Source organism: Cetorhinus maximus, chromosome 21 (assembly GCF_964194155.1).
Source record: "Cetorhinus maximus chromosome 21, sCetMax3.hap1.1, whole genome shotgun sequence".
Classification (NCBI taxonomy): domain Eukaryota; kingdom Metazoa; phylum Chordata; class Chondrichthyes; order Lamniformes; family Cetorhinidae; genus Cetorhinus; species Cetorhinus maximus.
Window position 1 is genome coordinate 38,240,704 of NC_135899.1, and position 12,035 is coordinate 38,252,738.

Sequence of the window (12,035 nt, forward strand, 5' to 3'; positions counted from 1 at the left end):
TGGGCACACGAGAAAGGGACACCCGGGAGGGAGAGAAAACATGGTCCGAATGTTTGGAGAGTGTCTCCCAGAGAGACACCGGCATCAATAAACACCTCCTCCTCAGTGTGTGGTGAATGAAATGGTGGCATCAGCCCCGGAAGGAAGGGATGGACCTTGTCCCTAATCAGCTGACCATCAGGTCACTCCCCTTCCCCGAATATGGATCTGATGTCCGAGCTCCTGACAATGAAAGCATTGTGGGATGACCCAGTTTGAATGACATTCACATGGAGTATTCTCAGACAGACATTACACACTACATGAAGGAGGGGAATTGCTTTCTGTTCAGGTAGCTCTGTGAGTCTCCTCAGGTGACCTTCAATGCCATGTGAGTGTTATCAATCACTCCCAGCACCTTGGGGAAGCAGCTATTCTATAAAACTTCAATGACCGCTGCTGCTGCTCTCTGAGTGTTCTATTAAATTTAATGAAGTAATTTACTCTACGGAATAATTTACTCTCCTCCTATTTCTCCTCCTCCTCTCTCACCTCTTTCTATCTTTACACTTTCATTCTCAACCTCTCTCCTCCTCTTATCTCCCCTTCCTCTCTCCTATTTCTCTCTCCTCCCCTCTCACTCCTCTTCCAGCATTATAAAAGGGGGAGGGATAGAGAGAAAGTTGACTATTTTAAACTCTATCAATGAAAAAGCAAAGCAAACCTCCATACAATATTACTGAGGTAATAATATATTATGGCTATATTAAACTATTTTAACTATTTCTCCTGTTTATATGACACAACTGAAATGAACTATTATCTGTGGGCCTGCTGACCACAGCATGTAGACTGGAGTCATGAACATGACTGACTGTTGGTGCCTGAATGCCCAAAAACCCTGAGTGTAATTTGAAGAGCCGCCTCAAACAGATACAATCGGCAGAAACTCACCACTCTCATTATTCCCATCTGGGGCCATGGTCATTTCTGTGGTTGGTATCAGCTTCCTGGGTGATGTTTCATAAACCAGAGTTAAAGATCGTGAATGTTTGATTTTAAACTTACATTTAAAATTCCTAAATTATGAGTTCAAGTCCCACTCCGGGACTTGGGCTGAAAAAGTCATGGCTGACACTGCAGTGCAGTACTGAGGGGTGGAAGAGATTACAGAGATAGGGAGGGGAGAGGCCATAGAGGGATTTGAAAACAAGCTCAAAAACCTCACTAAAACTAACACTGAGCTTTCCTGAGAAGAGTGGGTTATTCCTTGAGTTTTATTCCTGACAGACTGTTAGAACTGTGCCTAAACAATAGAACTTTCATGAGTGAATGAAAGCAGAATGGTTAATCAGCAGTACTGATTGAAGATAATCCCTTAAGATGTCCATTCCAGCTGACACCAGGGACTTTACCACCTTTCACAGCTTCACACACCTGCTCCTAAAGCTGTCCAGAATGCTTCCAACCTGGTTCAGGACAGCTGTTGAAACATTCCATCGCGACAGATAAATCGGAGTCCACCTTGGGCAACCCTGTTCAACACATATACAAATGGCCTGCCAACCACCACATCCCACAAGTTCAGCTGTGCTGATGACATCTGTTCAGCCACCCAAGTTCCAACCTAAACAGAATTACCTGGAAAAACTCAGCAGGTCTGGCAGCATTGGTGGAGAAGAAAACAGTTGACGTTTGGAGTCCTCATGACCCTTCGGCAGAACTGAAGTATAGTTAGGAGAGAGGTGAAATATAAGCTGGTCTAAGGTGGGGGGCGGGGGGAGAGAGAAGTTGAGGGTCGGGTGGTTGTTGGGATAAGCAAGCAGTGATAGGAGCAGATAATCAAAAGATGTCACAGACAAAAGGATCAAAGAGGTGTTGAAGGTGGTGATATTATCTAAGAAAAGTGCTAATTAAGAATGGATGGCAGGATACTCAAGGTACAGCTCTAGTGGGGGTGGGGTGGAAAGACTAACAAAGTTTTAGTTTTAGATTTAAAAATAATGAAAATAGGTGGGAAAAGAAGAATCTATATAAATTATTGAAAAAAAAGGGGAGGGGGAAGAAACGGGGTGGGGATGGGGGGAGGGGGAATTTAAGATCTAAAGTTGTTGAATTCAATATTCAGCCCGGAAGGCTGTAAAGTGCCTAGTCGGAAGATGAGGTGCTGTTCCTCCAGTTTGCGTTGGGCTTCACTGGAACAATGCAGCAAGCCAAGGACAGACATGTGGGCAAGAGAACAGGGTGGAGTGTTAAAATGGCAAGCGACAGGTAGGTTTGGGTCTTTCTTGCGGACAGACCGCAGGTGTTCTGCAAAGCGGTCGCCCAGTTTGCGTTTGGTCTCTCCAATGTAGAGGAGACCGCATTGGGAGCAACGAATGCAGTAGACTAAGTTAGGGGAAATGCAAGTGAAATGCTGCTTCACTTGAAAGGAGTGTTTGGGCCCTTGGACGGTGAGGAGAGAGGAAGTGAAGGGGCAGGTGTTGCATCTTCTGCGCCTTCTCCTCCCTCCCAGAAACATGATAGGATCCCCCTTGTCCTCACTTATCACCCCACCAGCCTCCGCATTCAAAGGATCATCCTCTGCCATTTCCGCCAACTCCAGCGTGATGCCACCACCAAACACATCTTCCCTTCACCCTCCCTGGCGGCATTCCGTAGGGATCGTTCCCTCCGGGACACCCTGGTCCACTCCTCCATCACCCCCTACTCCTCAACCCCCACCTGTGGCACCTCCCCATGCCCACGCAGCATTTCACTTGCATTTCCCCTAACTTAGTCTACTGCATTCGTTGCTCCCAATGAGGTCTCCTCTACATTGGAGAGACCAAACGCAAACTGGGCGACCGTTTTGCGGAACACCTGCGGTCTGTCCGCAAGAAAGACCCAAACCTACCTGTCGCTTGCCATTTTAACACTCCACCCTGTTCTCTTGCCCACATGTCTGTCCTTGGCTTGCTGCATTGTTCCAGTGAAGCCCAACGCAAACTGGAGGAACAGCACCTCATCTTCCGACTAGGCACTTTACAGCCTTCCGGGCTGAATATTGAATTCAACAACTTTAGATCTTAAACTCCCCCTCCCCCCATCCCCACCCCGTTTCTTCCCCCTTCCCTTTTTTTTCAATAATTTATATAGATTCTTCTTTTCCCACCTATTTCCATTATTTTTAAATCTAAAACTAAAACTTTGTTAGTCTTTCCACCCCACCCCCACTAGAGCTGTACCTTGAGTATCCTGCCATCCATTCTTAATTAGCATTTTTCTTAGATAATATCACCACCTTCAACACCTCTTTGATTCTTTTGTCTGTGACATCTTTTGATTATCTGCTCATATCACTGCTTGCTTATCCCAACAACCACCCCACCCTCAACTTCTCTCTCCCCCTGCCCCCAACCTTAGACCAGCTTATATTTCACCTCTCTCCTAACTATACTTCAGTTCTGCCGAAGGGTCACGAGGACTCGAAACGTCAACTGTTTTCTTCTCCACCGATGCTGCCAGACCTGCTGAGTTTTTCCAGGTAATTCTGTTTTTGTTTTGGATTTCCAGCATCCGCAGTAGCTTTTAGCTTTTTGTTTTTATCTCCAAGTTCCAACCTTCTGCACTTGACCACGTCCTGAAAGAAGACGTTACAAAGTTGACGGACGACTGCAGCACATGGCGTCTCACATTGAACCCTTCTAAATCAATATCCAGTGTATTCCAGCTCCACAATGCCAGCGCCAAAAATGAATTGAATATCTACATGGATGACCAGAGACTAAAGCATGATCCCAACCCAACAAATCAGGAAGTGATTCTAGATAGGATTCTGTCCTTCCAGGGATATCTGAAGTTTTCAGCAGCAAAGATCAAAACCAGAAACAATCTACTTTTTTTTTTGCAAAAATATACTTTATTCATAAAATATCTTCAACAACATTTCAAACCATTTCAAAATCACCATCACAAAAGTACAATCAGGTTCAACTTTTACAACGTGTATCACAAAATGCATCAATACAATAAATGAATATTACAATCATTTGCAGACATTCATTTTGAGCTGTACAGCTCAAGGGGATTTAAACAGTTCCCAGTCCCTCGGTGCACTGTGGCAGAAAGGTCTTAGGCAGCGACCCTTCCCCATTGTGCCTTTGCGGCAGCTGCCCCAAGCTTTAGTGCGTTCCTCACCACGTAGTCCTAGACTTTGGAATGTGCCAGTCTGCAACACTCGGTTGGGTACAACTCTTTGCGCTGGAAGACCAACAAGTTTCGGGCAGACCAAAGAGTGTCTTTCACCGAGTTGATGATCCTCCAGCTGCAGTTGATGTCTCTCTCGGTGTGTGTCCCTGGGAACAGCCCGTAGAGCACAAAGTCCTGTGTCACAGAACTGCTCATGATGAACCTTGACAAGAACCACTGCATCTCTCTCCAGACCTTCTTTGCAAAGGCACAATCCACCAGGAACAACGGTCTCTTCCCCACCACAGCCACCTCGAGGGCAACGTGCTGAGGGGGCGAGACTCCTGGCGTGTAGGAAGGATCTGACGGGGAGGGCCTTTCTCACCACCAGCCAAGCTACGTCTTGGTGCTTGTTGGAAAGTTCTGGCGATGAGGCTTTCTGCCAAATGACTTTGACAGTCTGCTCGGGGAACTATCCCACCGGATCCACCCTCTCCTTTTCCCTCAGGGCCTCTAAGACGTTACGTGCCGACCACTGCCTGATGGACTTGTGGTCAAAGGTGTTTCTCTGCATAAATTTTTCCACGAGGGACAGGTGGTACGGCACGGTCCAACTACTTGGAGCGTTCCGCGGCAGCGTGGCCAGACCCATCCTTCGCAACACCGGGGACAGGTAGAACTTCAGCACGTAGTGACACTTGGTGTTTGCGTACTGAGGGTCTACGCACCGCTTGATGCAGCCACACACAAAGGTGGCCAACAGTATGAGGGTGATGTTGGGCACGTTTTTTCCCCCTTTATCTAGAGGCTTGTACATCGTGTCCCTGCGGACACGATCCATTTTCGACCTCCAGATAAAGCGGAAGATGGCTCGGGTGATCGCCACCACGCAGGAGTGTGGAATGGGCCAGACCTGCACCACGTACAGCAACAGCGAGAGCGCCGCACACCTGATGACCAGGTTCTTACCCGCAATGGAGAGGGAGCGTCGCTCCCACATGCCCAGTTTCCTTTTCAGCATAGACATTCGCTCCTTCCAGTTTCTAACGCATGCCCTGGTCCCTCCGAACCATATCCCCAGCACCTTCAGGCCGACAGCCCTGACTGTGTAGGGGACAAAGGATCGGTCAGCCCAGTTCCCAAAGAACATGGCCTCGCTCTTCCCACGATTTACCTTGGCTCCCGAGGCCAGTTCGAACTGGTTGCAGCTGTGAATCAGTCTGCGCACCGACAGCGGATCTAATCTAAGCAGAAGACGGCGACATCGTCCATGTACAGGGAGGCTTTGATCTGAGTGCCTGCACTGCCCGGATCGTCACTCCTCTTACGCCCGGATCCTTCCTGATGAACTCAGCAAAGGGTTCTATGCAACACACGAAAAGAACAGGCGAGATGGGACAGCCCTGCCTGACTCCAGATTTAATCGGAAAGCTATCCGATTCCCACCCATTGATTGAAACTGCGCTACTGATGTTAGTGTAGAGCAGTTGGATCCAATTGCGAAATCCCTCCCCAAACCCCATTTTGGAGAGCACATCCACCATGTAGGTGTGCGATATTCTTTCAAAGGCCTTCTCCTGATCCAGGCTGATGAGGCAGGTATCCACACCCCTGTCCTGTACATAGGTAATCGTATCCCTGAGCAGCGCGAGGCTGTCCGAGATCTTCCTGCCCAGCACAGTGCAGGTCTGGTCAGGGTGGATCACCAATTCCAGAGCGGATTTGACCCGACTGGCGATGACCTTGGACAGAATCTTATAGTCCACATTCAACAGTGAAATGGGTCGCCAATTTCTAATTTCCTCCCTTTCCCCCTTGTGCTTGTAGATGAGGGTGATGATGCCTTTCCTCATGGATTCTGACATACTGCCGGCCAGGAGCATACTCTCGTACACTTCCAGAAACAATCTACTGACCAAACTTGCTGGATCTACGTGGAGAGCTGCTGCCCCAACACTCCGGACCTCAGCACTCGCCCTATCAGACTCCACAGCACAGTACTGGCAAAAGTCATCAAACACACATCTTGCTGAGACTCAATTGAGCTCAACAATGTGCATCATAACTGGAACCCTCCACTCAACTCCTCTCCCCTGGCTTCCTGTCCTCACAAACAACTTTGGGAATTTGCATGCGCTAAATAAAACAAAAAACAGGAACCCAGACACAAAGACAACACTGACACCTGCAGCTCTAACTAGTTACCACTTAAAATCAAATCAAACTTTCAGACTGCCAGTATACAGGGGAAAAAGCATTCTGTACACAGCCTTGGGACTTAACCCTTTAGAAACTGAATTTGATGCAACAGAAATATTAAAACTTATTGTCAGCTGTGGCTTAGTTAGCACTCTCATCTCTGGGAGTCAAAAGGTTGTGGGTTCAAGTCTCACTCTGGAGACTTGAGCACTGAGGCTGACACTCCAGTGCAGTACTGAGGGAGTGCTGCGCTGTCAAAGGTACTATCTTTCACGTGAGTTAAACCAAGGCCCTCTCAGGTGGGCCGTAGAAGAGCAGGGGAGTTATCCCCGATGTCCTAGCTGATATGGATCCCACAATCAACGTCACCAAAACAGATTATCTGGACATGATCACATTGCTTTTTGTGGGAGCTTGCTGTGTGCAAATTGGCTGCCAAGTTTCCTAAATTACAGCAGTGACTACATTCAAAAAGCACTTCATTGGCTGTAAAGTGCTTTCAGGCACTCTGAGTTTGTGAAAGTTGATATATAAATGCAAGTATTTCTTTCTTTGGGAAATGTTCTGCTTCCTGTGAACTGGAAATTATAAACCCATTGATGAAGAAAGTAAACCAGCCCGGTGACATTGACCAATAAATTGTGTACAGGACTCTTACTGTAGGCTCCTGATGTTTCAGTGAATAGGAACACCACCATGCTGATAAAACAGGTAGTTTGGGTTAAATTGAAAAAGTGAATTTATTGTAAGTTATAAATCTATACAGAAAATTGATAAAAAGCAGACCAACAACAACACCAATCTTTGAATCAACCAAAATAACAAAGCATTTGAAAATCACCAAGTAAAACAGAGTCTGAATCTACCCCATACCCACTCCTGAGGGCTGGATCACTTTACCAGCACAGGGGGCTTAGCATTAAAATTCGAGCTAGGGTTTTCAGGGGAGATGTCAGGAAGTGACAGGAAGGCAGGCAGTGCAGGAATCCCTCAGTATATCTCACTCTCCAACCAGTGTTCAGTCCTAAATACTGATTAAAGTGATGATTGATCTGGGGAGTGCAGCCAGAGCCAAGTCCATGACTCCAAAGCTGGATCAGCTGCACAGGGGGCACAAAGAAGACTGGAAGAGCAATATTGATAGGAGATAGGATTAGAGGAGCAAACAGGCATCTCTGTGGCCGCAGCTATGAATAGTATGTTGCCTCCCTGATGCAGGGTCAAGGTATCCCTGAATAGCTGCAGAGCACCCTGAGGGGATGGAGGGTGAACAGCCAGGGGTCAGGGTCCACATCAGTACCAACGACATAGATAGAGGGATATGGTCCTGCAGTCAGAATTTAGATAGCTTGGTAGGAAATCAGCAAACAGGACCTATCTCCTGATACCACATATAGTGGTATAGAAATAGGAGGATAAAGCAGGTGAATGTGTGGAAGGAGAGATGGAGCACGGTGGAGGGATTTAGATTCCTGGGACGTTGGGATCAGTTATGGGGAAGATGGGACCTGTACTGCCTGGGTGGGTCACAGCTAAATAGAGCTGGGGCGAATTTCCTTGTGGGCAATTTGCTGGAGCTATTGGGGAGGATTTAACCTAACTTGACTGGGGTGTGAAAACAGGAGGTCAGAATAGAGAGGAACTCCAAGGTACATGGATTACTGGGAGAGACAGATAGCACTAGAGTAGGAAATAATAAGATATTAGGTGGCTTCAGAGTAAGAGGGAAAGTAATAAAGTCTATATTAGGGTTATAGTGCATGTTTGTGCATGTGCATAGTAAATAATATTGGTGAGTTGCTGGCCTAGATTGCCAAGTGATGTTGTGGCTCAAAGGAGGGTGGAACTGGGTATTAAATATTCCTTGATACAAGTTGTTCAGGAAAGATAGGGAAGGAAGGAAAGGAGGAGGTATGGCAGTACTGGTTAAGGAGAACATTGCAATGCTGGAGAGGATGTCCCAGAGGGGTCAAGGGCAGGATCTATTTGGCAACAAAAATGGTGCAATTATATTGCTCAGTGTGGTTTATAGGTCACCAACTAGAGGGAAAGATGTAGAGGAACAAATCTGCAAGGAAATCACAGCGAGGTGCAAGAACCATAGAGTACTTATAGTGAGAGACTTTAATTATCTGAATATAGGCTGGGATAGTAGTGTTGTAAAGGGCGGAGAGAGCTAAGAGTTCCTAGAGTGTGTTCAGGAGAATTTCCCATTCCAGTATGATTCCAGTTCGATGAGAAAGGAGGCATTGCTGGACCTGGTTCTTGGAAATGAGAGGTCGAAGTGGATCAAGTGTCAGTAGGAGAACATTAAGGAGATAGTGATCATTGTATCATAAGGTTTAGGTTGGCTATGAAAAAGGACAAGCAACAATCCAGAGGAATAATAATTAACTGAGGGAAAGCCAGCTTCAATGGGATAAGAATGGATCTGACCCAGATAAATTGGAATCAAAGGTTGACAGGGGAAATGGTAACTGAAGAATGGGCTGCTTTAAAAGAGATAGATCAGGCAGTGTCAAAGAATATTCCCACAAAGGGGAATGATAGGGCAAAGGAATTCAGAGCTCCTTGGATGACAAAAGAAATAGAGATTAAGATGAAGAAGAAAAAGTGTGCTTATGACTGATGTCAGGTGGATAATACAACAGAGAACCAGGCTGAAAGTAAAAGATTCATAGGGGAATTGAAAAAAATAAACAAAAGAAACAAAGAGAGAGTATGAGAAGAGACTGGCAGCTAACATAAAAGGGAATCCAAAAGTCTTCTATAGGCATGTAAGTAGTACAATGGTGGTAAAAGAAGGAGTGGGGCCAATGAGGGTCCAGAAAGGAGTTTCCTGCATGCTGTCTTCATCAAGGAAGAAGATGCTGCCCAGGTCATGGTGAAAGAGGAGGCAGTTCAGACAGGGTTTAAAATTGATAAGGAGGAGGTATTTGATAGGCTGGCTGTACTTTAAGATGATATGGTATCAGGACCATATGAGGTGCATCCAAGGATACTAAGGGAAATGAGAGTTCAAATTGCAGAGGATCTGGACATAATTTTCCAATCTTCCTTAGACTCTGGGGTTGTGCCAAAGACTGGGGAATTGCAAAAATTACACCCTTGTTCAAAAAAGGGTGCAGATAAGCCCAACAACTACAGGCAAGAGAGCTCCACTCTGTGAATGCAATGGCGATTTAAGAGGCCCTATATCCGTAGCCCTCACAAAGAACCTCACATTTTGAATGGCTTTGCTCCAATGTGGATGTTTTGGTGTTCCATGAGCTCTGATGACTGTATGAAGGCTTAGTCACAAATCTCACACTTGAACAGTTTCTCCCCAATGTGAGTTCTCTGGTGCCTCAGGAGATGAGAGGAGTGGGTGAAAGCCTTGTCACAAACATCACAGCTGAATGGTTTCTCCCCAGTGTGAATGCGTTGGTGTTCGCGGAGGGTTGATGACTGGGAGAATGATTTATCACACACTTTGCATTTGAATGGTTTCTCCCCAGTGTGGATGCGTTGATGCACACGGTGGTTCGATAAGTCCGAGAATGATTTGCCGCACACCTCACATGTGAATGGCTTCTCCCCAGTGTGGATGCGTCGGTGTTGCACGAGCGTCGATGACTGTGTGAAGGCTCGATCACAAACATCACACTTGAAGGGCTTCTCCCCTGTGTGGATCCTCTGATGTGTAAGGAGATCAGAGGATTGGGTGAAAGCCTTCTCACAAACCTCACACTTGAACGGTTTCTTCCCTGTGTGAAGGCTCTGGTGTATCAGGAGCTTTGTGGATGTCACAAAAGCTTTATCGCAAATCTCACACTTGAAGGGTTTCTCCCCTGTGTGGACCGTCTGATGGACCAGGAGGCTCGAGAACTGTGTGAAGGCTTTGTCACATATCTCACAACTGAACAGATTCGCACCTGTGTGAATGCATTGGTGTGCCTGGAGGTTTGTTAAATGCGAGAATGATTTGTCACACACCTCGCATACAAATGGTTTCTCCCCTGTGTGAATGCGTTGGTGTGCATGGAGGTGTGATGACTGAGAGAACGATTTCTTGCACACGTCACACACAAATGGTTTCTCCCCTGTGTGAATGCGTTGATGTCCACGCAGGGCCGATGACTGCGAGAATGATTTGTCACACACGTCGCATGTGAATGGTTTCTCCCCCCTGTGAATGCGCTGATGTACGCACAGGGCTGACGACTGCGAGAATGATTTGTTGCACACGTCGCACGTGAATGGTTTCTCCCCGGTGTGAATGCGATGGTGTTGCAAAAGTGTTGATGACTGTGTGAAGGCTCGGTCACACACCTCACACTTGAATGGTTTATTTGTCATGCACTTGTCCTTGTGACAACAATTGCACAACAGGCGCACTTGCGTGTGAGGAGATCTTATGAGCTTGTGCAGCCCTCCTCACACTTGAGCAGCCTCTCACCTGTAGGAATGAGTCAGTGGTTCATGAGGCTCGATGAATGATTGAAGCTCTCCCCACACTTGGAGCCCACTCACACCACTTCCCAGCCTCACACTGACCGATCGCCCACAGCCGAACCTTTGAAAGGTTGGCTCTGATGGAAGGCTCCGCACCACTGACCAGTTTCAGATCTGATGATATGTCAAAGCTCCCCTGACCCGACCGATTTTCAGATGTTGGTTTCACTGCCCAACCTTCTCTGTGTTGAGCAGTGCTATGAAAGGATTGGATGTCTTCCCACAGTTGTGCAGTTGTTCCTTGGGTGGTAGTCAGGATCTATCTGCGGATCTGCGTGTCTATCCTCTCTGTATTCTCTGGTGCAGTACGGTGCAATCCTTCTGTAAAACAGGAAAAGGAAACATGATTTCCTCCAACTCCCTCTCCTCCTTTGCTGAAAGGGCTGACTCCTCAGTTAGAGACTGTTCCACAGTGAGTGCCAGTCTGCTATTCCCCTATGTGGGGGATCAGATGCAAGTCCTTTCTTTTTCCTCACTTGACTGTCACACACCCTCTGTTTCCAGCAGGGACACTGGATAATGACCAGGAGCAGACAACGTGACTACTTTCTCTCCTCTGCCCAGGCTCCATCTTCCCAGGCACCTTGAGGGCAATGGAAAAGACAGTCGGAAATGGACTATCAATTCACTATGAGCTCATGTCATGTGGTGAAATCCAATTTTACCTTTAGAGTATGTGGTTGATATAAAAACACTGAGGAAAAATGTTAATTCAATGGAAATTTTGAAAAGGGGAGGGTGAACAGCCAGAGGTCATAGTCCATATCGGTTCCAACATATGTAAAAAGAGGGATGAGGAATCCTGAAAGGAGATTATAGTGAGCTAGGAAATAAATTAAAAAGCAGGACCTCAAAGGTAGTAATCTCAGGATTCCTCCTAGTGCCATGTGCTAGCGAGATCAGGAATAGGAGAATAGACCGCATGAATGGAGACATGACGTAGGAAGGAGGGATTTAGATTCCTGAGGTATTGGGACCGATTCTGGGGAGATGGGACCTGTACCAGCTAGACGAGTTGCACCCCAGCATTCCTGGGACCAATATCCTCGCAGGAGTATTCAATAGTACTGTGGGGGTGGGTTTAAACTAGAGTGACAAGGGGATGGGAACCTGAGTGGGGAGACACAAGAGAGAGAAACAAAGATAGAAATGACAGACAGAAAATTAAAAAGCAAAAGTGGAAGGCAGAGGAA

The 12,035-nt window shown here is 46.8% G+C and overlaps 1 pseudogene across 1 annotated transcript in view; it reads right to left on the minus strand.

The window, feature by feature from the left end:
• Positions 1–7,072: 7,072 nt before the first annotated feature.
• LOC144695281 (uncharacterized) overlaps positions 7,073–12,035 on the minus strand; it is an 83,959-nt pseudogene continuing 78,996 nt past the window's right edge. Inside the window, exon 4 of the transcript XR_013579917.1 lies at positions 7,073–10,689. The product of XR_013579917.1 is annotated as an uncharacterized LOC144695281 (transcript). The remainder of the gene's footprint in view (positions 10,690–12,035) is intronic.